This window comes from Triticum dicoccoides, chromosome 2A (assembly GCF_002162155.2).
Source record: "Triticum dicoccoides isolate Atlit2015 ecotype Zavitan chromosome 2A, WEW_v2.0, whole genome shotgun sequence".
Lineage (NCBI taxonomy): Eukaryota > Viridiplantae > Streptophyta > Magnoliopsida > Poales > Poaceae > Triticum > Triticum dicoccoides.
In genome coordinates, this window is record NC_041382.1 from 779,162,250 (window position 1) to 779,171,944 (window position 9,695).

Genomic DNA, 9,695 nt, shown 5'->3' on the forward strand with positions numbered 1-9,695 from the left:
GATTCGGATGTGGTATGTATATTATCTTTATAACTATTGGTTCATTTATTGTTTATGAAAATTATGCCGACCAACGTGACATAGATTTTATTTATCTAGGATGTATGTGAATCGGAAATGCCAACCGACCCTATTGTCGAGAGGTTAAATTTAGTTGAAGAAGAAAACAATTTGTTGAAGGAAAAAATAAAAAAAATGAGGAGGAGAAGATGATATTGGAGTTGCATGTTGCGGATGTCGTCGATGATCACAAGATCAAGATGGATGCAATGCGCTTGAAGATTAGAAAGATTAGAAAATATGCCATTCATACCGAGGCTTGGTATCATTATGCCGTTGGATCAATTGTTACCTTGGTTGCGATTATGATCGCATTTGTTTTCGCATTGAAATGTTTTACATAGTTTCAATGTATGGTTTAATTAATTAGATGCTCTGGAGAGCTATATGTTGTTAGATGAGAACTATGTATGCACTTTGGTTTTAATGTGATGATGAACTTCTATTAATTTGGACACTTAATTATATATAATGCACGCAGATGAACCGGCAATGGATGTACGGTGACAGCCACACCCGCGAGTACATTAAGGGCGTGCATGAGTTTCTTGATGCGGCTGAGGCAAACAAGCAGAATGGTTTTATGTGTTGTCCATGCACTGAATGTGGGAATACGAGGTCTTACTCTAACCGGAAAATCCTTCACTCCCACCTACTTTACAAGGGTTTCATGCCACACTATAATGTTTGGACGAGGCACGGAGAAATAGGGGTTATGATGGAAGACGGCGAAGAAGAAGAGTACGATGACAACTATGTGCCCCCTAAATACGGTGATGCTGCAACGGGGGGAGCTGGTGAAGATCAAGAGGAACCAGACGATGTGCCAAATGATGCTGCCATGGGTGAAGCTACTGAAGATCAAGAGGAACCAGACAATGTGCCCGATGATGATGATCTCCGCCGGGTCATTGTCGATACAAGGACGCAATGCAATAGTCAAAAGGAGAAGCTGAAGTTCGATCGCATGTTAGAGGATCACAAAAAAGGGTTATACCCCAATTGCGAAGATGGCAACACAAAGCTCGGTACCGTACTGGAATTGCTGCAGTGGAAGGCAGAGAATGCTGTGGTTGACAAAGGATTTGAGAAACTACTGAAAATATTGAAGAAGAAGCTTCCAAAGGATAACGAATTGCCCGACAGTACATACACAGCAAAGAAGGTCATATGCCCTCTAGGATTGGAGGTGGAGAAGATACATGCATGCCCTAATGACTGCATCCTCTACCGCGGTGCATACAAGGATCTGAACACATGCCCGGTATGTGGTGCATTGCGGTATAAGATCAGACGAGATGACCCTGGTGATGTTGACGGCGAGCCCCCCAGGAAGAGGGTTCCTGCGAAGGTGATGTGGTATGCTCCTATAATACCACGGTTGAAACGTCTGTTCAAAAAAGAAGAGCATGCCAAGTTGATGCGATGGCACAGTGAGAACCGAAAGAAAGATGGGAAGTTGAGAGCACCCGCTGACGGGTCGAAGTGGAGAAAAATCGAGAGAAAGTACTGGGATGAGTTTGCAAAGGACCCAAGGAATGTATGGTTTGCTTTAAGCGCGGAAGGCATTAATCCTTTCGGGGAGCAGAGCAGCAATCACAGCACCTGGCCCGTGACTCTATGTATGTATAACCTTCCTCCTTGGATGTGCATGAAGCGGAAGTTCATTATGATGCCAGTTCTCATCCAAGGCCCTAAGCAACCCAGCAACGACATTGATGTGTACCTAAGGCCATTAGTTGAAGAACTTTTACAGCTTTGGAATGGAAACGGTGTATGTACGTGGGATGAGCACAGACAGGAGGAATTTAACCTTAAGGTGTTGCTGTTCGTGACCATCAATGATTGGCCCGCTCTCAGTAACCTTTCAGGACAGACAAACAAAGGATACCAGGCATGCACGCACTGTTTAGATGACACTGAAAGTATATACTTGGACAAATGCAGGAAGAATGTGTACCTGGGCCATCGTCGATTTCTTCCGACCAACCATCAATGTCGAAAGAAAGGCAAGCATTTCAAAGGCGAGGCAGATCACCGGAAGAAGCCCGCCATGCGCACCGGTGATCACGTGCTTGCTATGGTCAATGATTTACAGTACGTAATCTTTGTAAAGGGTCCCGGTGGACTAGCCGTTCCGAATGACACTGAGGGACACGCACCCATGTGGAAGAAGAAATCTATATTTTGGGACCTACCCTACGGGAAAGACCTAGAGGTCCGCTCCTCAATCGACATGATGCACGTGACGAAGAACCTTTGCGTGAACCTGCTAGGCTTCTTGGGCGTGTATGGGAAGACAAAAGATACACCTGAGGCACGGGAGGACCTACAATGTTTGCACGAAAAAGACGGCATGCCTCCGAAGCAGTATAAAGGTCCTGCCAGCTACGCTCTTACGAAAGAAGAGAAATAAATCTTCTTTGAATGCCTGCTCAGTATGAAGGTCACGACTGGCTTCTCATCGAATATAAAGGGAATAATAAATATGCCAGAGAAAAAGTTTCAGAACCTAAAGTCTCATGACTGCCACGTGATTATGACGCAACTGCTTCCGGTTGCATTGAGGGGGCTTCTACCGGAAAACGTCCGATTAGCCATTGTGAAGCTATGTGTATTCCTCAATGCAATCTCTCAGAAGGTGATCGATCCAGAAATCGTACCAAGGCTAAGGAGTGACGTGGCATAATGTCTTGTCAGTTTCGAGCTGGTGTTCCCACCATCCTTCTTCAATATCATGACACATGTCCTAGTTCATCTAGTCGACGAGATTGTCATTCTGGGGCCCGTATTTCTACACAATATGGTCCCCTTTGAGAGGTTCATGGGAGTCCTAAAGAAATATGTCTGTAATCGCGCTAGGCCAGAAGGAAGCATCTCCATGGGCCATCAAACAGAGGATGTCATCGGGTTTTGTGTTGACTTCATTCCTGTCCTTAAGAAGATAGGTCTCCCTAAATCGCGGTATGAGGGGAGACTGAGTAGAAAAGGCACGCTTGGAAGGGACTCAATAATATGCAAGGATGGATATTCTTGGTCTCAAGCACACTACACAGTTCTACAGAACTCTACCTTGGTGACCCCGTATGTCGATGAACACAAGAACAGTCTGCGCTCCAAACACCCGGAGCAGTGCGGCGACTGGATAACATGTGAACGCATCAGGACTTTCAATAGTTGGTTGGAAACACGTCTCAGAGGTGACAACACTGTTTGTGATGATCTGTACTTGTTGTCCAGGGGACCATCTTTGACTGTATTGATTTACAAAGGATAAGAGATAAATGGGAATACATTTTACACGATTGACCAAGATCAAAAGAGCACCAACCAAAACAGCGGTGTCCGCTTTGATGCAACAACCGAGAGGGGAAAGGACCCATATAATGGTTACATAGTGGACATATTTGAACTTGACTACGGACATGATTTTAAGGTCCCTTTGTTTAAGTGCAAATGGGTCAATCTGTCAGGAGGCGGTGTACAGGTAGACCCACAGTACGGAATGACAACAGTGGATCTGAAAAATCTTGGGTACACTGACGAACCTTTCGTCCTAGCCAATGATGTGGCATAGGTTATCTATGTGAAGGACATGTCTACCAGACCGAGAAAAAGAAAAGATAAGGAAGCGAATACATCATACGATGAGCCAAAGCGCCACATAGTTCTTTCAGGAAAAAGGGACATCCTGGGAGTGGACGGCAAGACAGACATGTCTGAAGATTATGAAAAGTTTCATGAAATTCCTCCCTTCAATGTCAAGGCTGACCCAAGCATCCTGATAAACAATGAAGATTATCCATGGTTACGGCGCAATAAGCAAATGACACAAGCGAAGAAAAAGTGAAGACTTTCTCCCGCAACTTTGCAACACACGAACATGCTACCATTGTCCATTTTGTACATGCACATGCTATGTGGGTGAAATTATGATACCATCCCAACTTTCAACTATTTCAAAGTTCACTTGAAATGCTTTCATGTCTTATGGTTCGGCCCTCGTAATACCATGACCATTAGTCCCTGGCCCATGCCAACTTTTAACTTTCAACTTTCAACTTTCTAAAACTAATGGCACTAACAGAAACTTTCAACTTTCATCTATTCTCATTTTTTAGTAAGTTAATCACAAACTTGTGATTCAAACAATTTTCAAAGAATTCAAATTTTAACTATTCAAATTTGAAAACTAATGGCACTAACAGAAAGTTTATAATTTTTCTAAAACTAATGGCACTAACAGAAAGTTTATAATTTTGCTGACCTAAAATCAAAAATAATTAAAAAATAAAGCAAAAATAAAAGGAAATAGATAATGCAGAAAACAAAACAAAAAACTGGAAAAAAATAAAAATAGCAAGAATAAGTATTTTGTTGTAAGTAGAAACAAAATAAAATAAATAAAGAAACAAAGAAAACAAAAAACAAAAAAAGTGTTTTCAAATTTGAAAAATGGCACTAACAGATAGTTTATAATTTTTCTAAAACTAAAAGCAAAAAGAATTAAAAAATAAAGCAAAAACAAAAGAAAATAAATAATGTAGAAAACAAAACAAAAAATTGGAAATAAAAAAAAATAGCAACAATAAGTATTTTGTTTTTGTTTCTCGTATGTTGAACTTTTATTTCTAGTTTGTAAGGAGCTATGCTCCATTAAGTGGCACTATGGTTTGAAGAACATTATTTGTTTACCAGCATTTGATATGAGGTGTCTGAATGGTTATGTTATGAATGATATCATATTATGCATTTTGAGCTGTCAATTTGCTGTTGGAGCTTGCTTAGCACATCATCCTCAGGATCTGGCAGCTTATTCAGAGATGATTAAGTCACTCTCTGCTCTTGATCTTTATACTAATCAGCTAATATATGAACAAAAACTGGAATATACTTAATTGGAATGTTAGAGGCATAAACTCACAAACTAGATGGGATGATCTACGTGCAAGAATTGATGAAAGCAACTGTGGCATTATTTGCATCCAGGAAACAAAAATAGACAATTTTGACATGCCTTACTTGAGAAATTTCTCACCCAGAAGATATAATTAGTTTGAATGGAAGTCTCTTTACTGGGACTGTAATTGATCAGTCTAATTTTCAGATCACTGTCAAACTTACTTGTAACTTATCAGGCAATATATTCCATATTACAAATGTGTATGGCCCATGCAGTAATGAATCTAGGACTGACTTTTTCAATTGGTTGGACTCTGTTGATGCCTCCAATATGGACAACTGGATGTTAGTTGGGGATTTCAATCTTATTAGAAGCCCACTAGACAGGAACAGACCAGGTGGTGATACTAATAACATGCTGATGTTCAATAGCTTGATTCAACAGCTGGACCTAGTGGAGGTCCCCCTCAAAGGCAGGAATTTTACTTGGTCAAATATGCAAGATCTTCCACTGTTAGAAAGGATTGAGTGGATTTTCACTTCTGCAAATTGGACTATCTCCTTCCCCAATACATTAGCTCATCCACTTGCTAGAGTGTCATCAGATCATGTACATATTCATATCCAAATTGGCAGTGACATTCCTAAAGCATCCATATTTAGATTTGAAAATTATTGGCTTGAATTTGATGGCTTCTATGAAACTGTGGTGCAATGCTGGAACAGAAATTACCAGCTCAACAACTCTGCCAAAGATGTATCTGCCAGGTTTAAATGTCTCAGACTTGGCTTGAAAAAATGGAGCAAAAATTTATCCAGATTAAATTCTACAATTGCTGCATGTAATTATGTTCTTACATTACTGGATGGAATTGAGGAGCAAAGGCAGCTATCTATTATGGAGGCCAACTTCAGGAAAATTCTGAGAAAACATACCAGCAAGTTACTTGAGGCCAAAAGAATAAATTGGAAATCTAGATTCAAGATGAAGAGTGTTAGACTTGATGATGAGAATACTAATTTCTTTCATGCCATGGCCACACAAAGTTTCAGGAAAAATTATATTACATCCATTTTCAGTGAAGATGGCACACATTATCAGAATCATGATCATAAGGCTGCAATTATTTGGCAATCATACAAAGACAGACTGGGTATATCCATCAACCCTACTATGCTCTTCAACCTGGATGAATTAATACAACAACATGACCTATCTGCACTGGATGCTCCATTTTCTGTGGATGAAATTGAACAAGTTGCCAAAGAGTTCCCTACTGACAGAGCACCTGGCCCTGATGGATTTAATGGTATGTTTCTAAAAAAATGCTGGAGCATTATAAAACAAGACTTTTACACTATGATCTGGGATTTCTTTGAATGAAATTGTGACATACAAAGTATTAACACTGCTTTCATTACCCTCATTCCAAAAGTTGCCAATGCAGAGAGTATGAATGACTTCAGACCAATCTCTCTAGTTAGCTTGCCTCTCAAATTTTTTACTAAGCTACTGGCTAACAGGGCCCAAAATATCATTACATCAGTTATCCACCAAAACCAATATGGATTCATCAAAGGCAAAAATATTCAGGACTGTTTGGGATATGCATTTGAATATCTTCATCTATGTCATCAATCAAAAAGACCCATTATCATTCTCAAGCTTGACTTTGAAAAGGCATTTGATAAGATTGAATACAAGGCCATTCTTGCTATGATTCAACCTAAAGGTTTTGGACCAAGGTGGATTAATTGGGTGTCCAATATTCTTAACTCTGCATCTACTGCTGTGTTACTAAATGGAGTTCAGGGAAAAAATTATGTGCAAAAGGGGGGTGAGACAAGGAGATCCATACTCTCCCCTTCTATTTGTTTTAGCAGCTGACTTATTACAATCAGTAATTAATGCTGCTTGGGCCAATGGGGAATTAACTCTCCCTATTAATCATGCATATGGCCAGGATTACCCAATTATTCAGTATGCCGATGACACTCTTATGATCATGCCAGCTGATGTTGAACAAATAACTCATCTCAAATATCTACTAAACCTATTTAGCCTCTCAACTGGTCTATTTGTGAATTACAGCAAATCCTCCATGATCCCCATCAATATTGACTAGCTGACTGTCTCTGACTTGGCAGAATCTTTTGGATGTAAGGTTGAAAGTTTACCTTTCACATATCTTGGACTACCCCTTGGCACCACCAAACCATCTGTACATGATCTTATACCTGTTATCTCAAGAATTGACAAGAGACTTTCTGGAGTTGCCAGATTCATGAACCACTCTGGTAGACTAACATATGTAAACTCCGTTATTGCTTCCATGCCCATATTTGCTATGTGCTCCCTTAAAGTGCACTACACAATTCTGGATCATGTGGACAAATCTAGCAGGAATTTCCTATGGTATGGTAATGACATTAACAAAAAAGGAAAGTGTCTTGCTAGCTGGGAAATGATATGTAAGCCAAAAGACCAAGGAGGTTTGGGAGTGCTCTATCTCAGGATTCAAAATCAAGCTCTCCTTATTAAGCACCTGTATAAGTTCTTCAATAGGGCTGATATTCCCTGGGTTAACCTGATCTGGAATGCATATTACAGTTCTAATACTGTTCCAACTATTGGTGATAAGAAAGGCTCATTCTGGTGGAAGGATTGTATGAAATACTTGGATCTATTCAAATCCATGACCACCTGTCAAGTCAAGTCTGGCAATACTGCTATGCTTTGGAATGATAACTGGGAAGGCAATATCATGAAAATTAAATTCCCTAGTTATATTCTTTCACCCTTCAGGAACAGATCTCCATCAAGACAGCCAAAAATATGGAAAGCATATATGAATTGTTTCAGCTACCTCTATCTATTGTGGCACACCAACAACTTCACAGCATGTCTGATTACCTTAACAATATTAGGGATCAAAATGATAATGACAAGTGGGTATTGCAATGGGGTAACAGCATACATATGACTAAGAAGATTTACAACTCCCTTATGGGACAACATGATACTGCTGATCCCATTAAGTGGATATGGAAAACTTGTTGCCTTCCTAGACATAAATTTTTCTGCTGGCTGATGCTAAATGACAGAATTAACACATGTGAGCTGCTTACCAGAAATTCTTTCCACTTGGACTCTACTTCTTGCGTATTATGCAATGATGAAGACATGGAGGACAGATCCCATCTACTATTTTCATGCACCTTCAGTCAAAACTTCTGGCGGAATATTGGCTTCGAATGGAACATAGATCTTCACATCCATGATATGATCTATGATTGCAAGATGAGATATAAATTTCCATTCTTCATGGAGATTGTTACTGTAGGATGCTGGAGTATATGGAATCAGAGAAATGGGCTAATATTTGAAAATATACCATGCGCCATTGCATCATGCAAGTATGCCTTCATCAACACTTTCAAGCTCACCATGTTGAGAGCCAAACCTTGCCTCAAGGATGGCATGTCATCCTGGATAGACAACATTTGAATAAGCTTGTAATAATTCCTTTTTCTTTTTATTTCTGGTTGCACTCCCAACAACCATTGTAATATGCACTCTTTCCCTTTATAATGAAAATGACACACAGTAGGGTTTTTTGCCCTACTGTTTTATGGTCAAAAAAGTATTTTGTTGTAAGTAGAAACAAAATAAAATAAATAAAGCAACAAAGAAAACAAAAAACAAAAAAGTGTTTTCTAATTTGAAAACTAATGGCAATAACACAAAGTTTATAATTTTTTCTAAAACTAAAAGCAAAAAGAATTAAAAAATAAAGAAAAAACAAAAGAAAATAAATAATGCAAAAAACAAAACAAAAAAACTGGAAAAAAATATTTTTATAGTAAAGTTAATCACAAACTTGTGATTCACACAAATTTCAAAGAATTCAAATTTTAACTATTCAAATTTGAAAAGTAATGGCACTAACAGAAAGTTTATAATTTTTCTGACCTAAAAGCAAAAAGAATTAAAAAATAAAGCAAAAAACAAAAGGAAATAAATAATGCAAAAAACAAAACAAAAAACTGGAAAAAAATAAAAAAATTTGCCACCTATTGGGCCACCACGGCCTGAATACGACTAGAAACCCAACATGGGCCAGGATTCAGGCCCGCAGAAGGCCCAATAGGCCCACAGGCAAAGCAGTGTCAGATTAGGCCCATAGGCCTGCAGTTCAAAGGAGTTCGAGAGGGAGGAGGCAGCAGAGCTTATAAACAGGTGTTGGGCGATGTCAACTAGCGAGGTGGGACTAAACTTTTGGGGGAGGGGCAGCACAAGGCCATTGGTCCCGGTTGGTGGCACCAACCGGGACTAAAGGGGGGCATTGGTCACGGTTCGTAAAGGCCGCCGCTTCCCGCCCTTTGGGCTACTGAAAATTGCCTTTGGTCCCGGTTGGTGGCACCAACCGGGACTAATGCCCACCTTTAGTCCCGGTTTGTGCCACGAACCGGGACTAAAGGCTTTGCTAAATTTTCACTCTCATCTCTCGCAGTTGCCACCCTGACGCCGACGCCGCCAGGCTGCCCCGCCGTCGCCGTCGCCTCGCCCGTGCCCGTCATCGCCCGCGCCCTCGTCGTTGCCCGCGCCCTCGTCGTCGCCCGCCGTCGCCCGGGCCCCTGCCCCGGCCCGCCCCTGCCCCGACGCGCGCCGCCCCGGCCCGCCCCCGTCGCCGTCGCCCGCGCGCCGCCCCGGCCCGCCCTCGCCGTCGCCC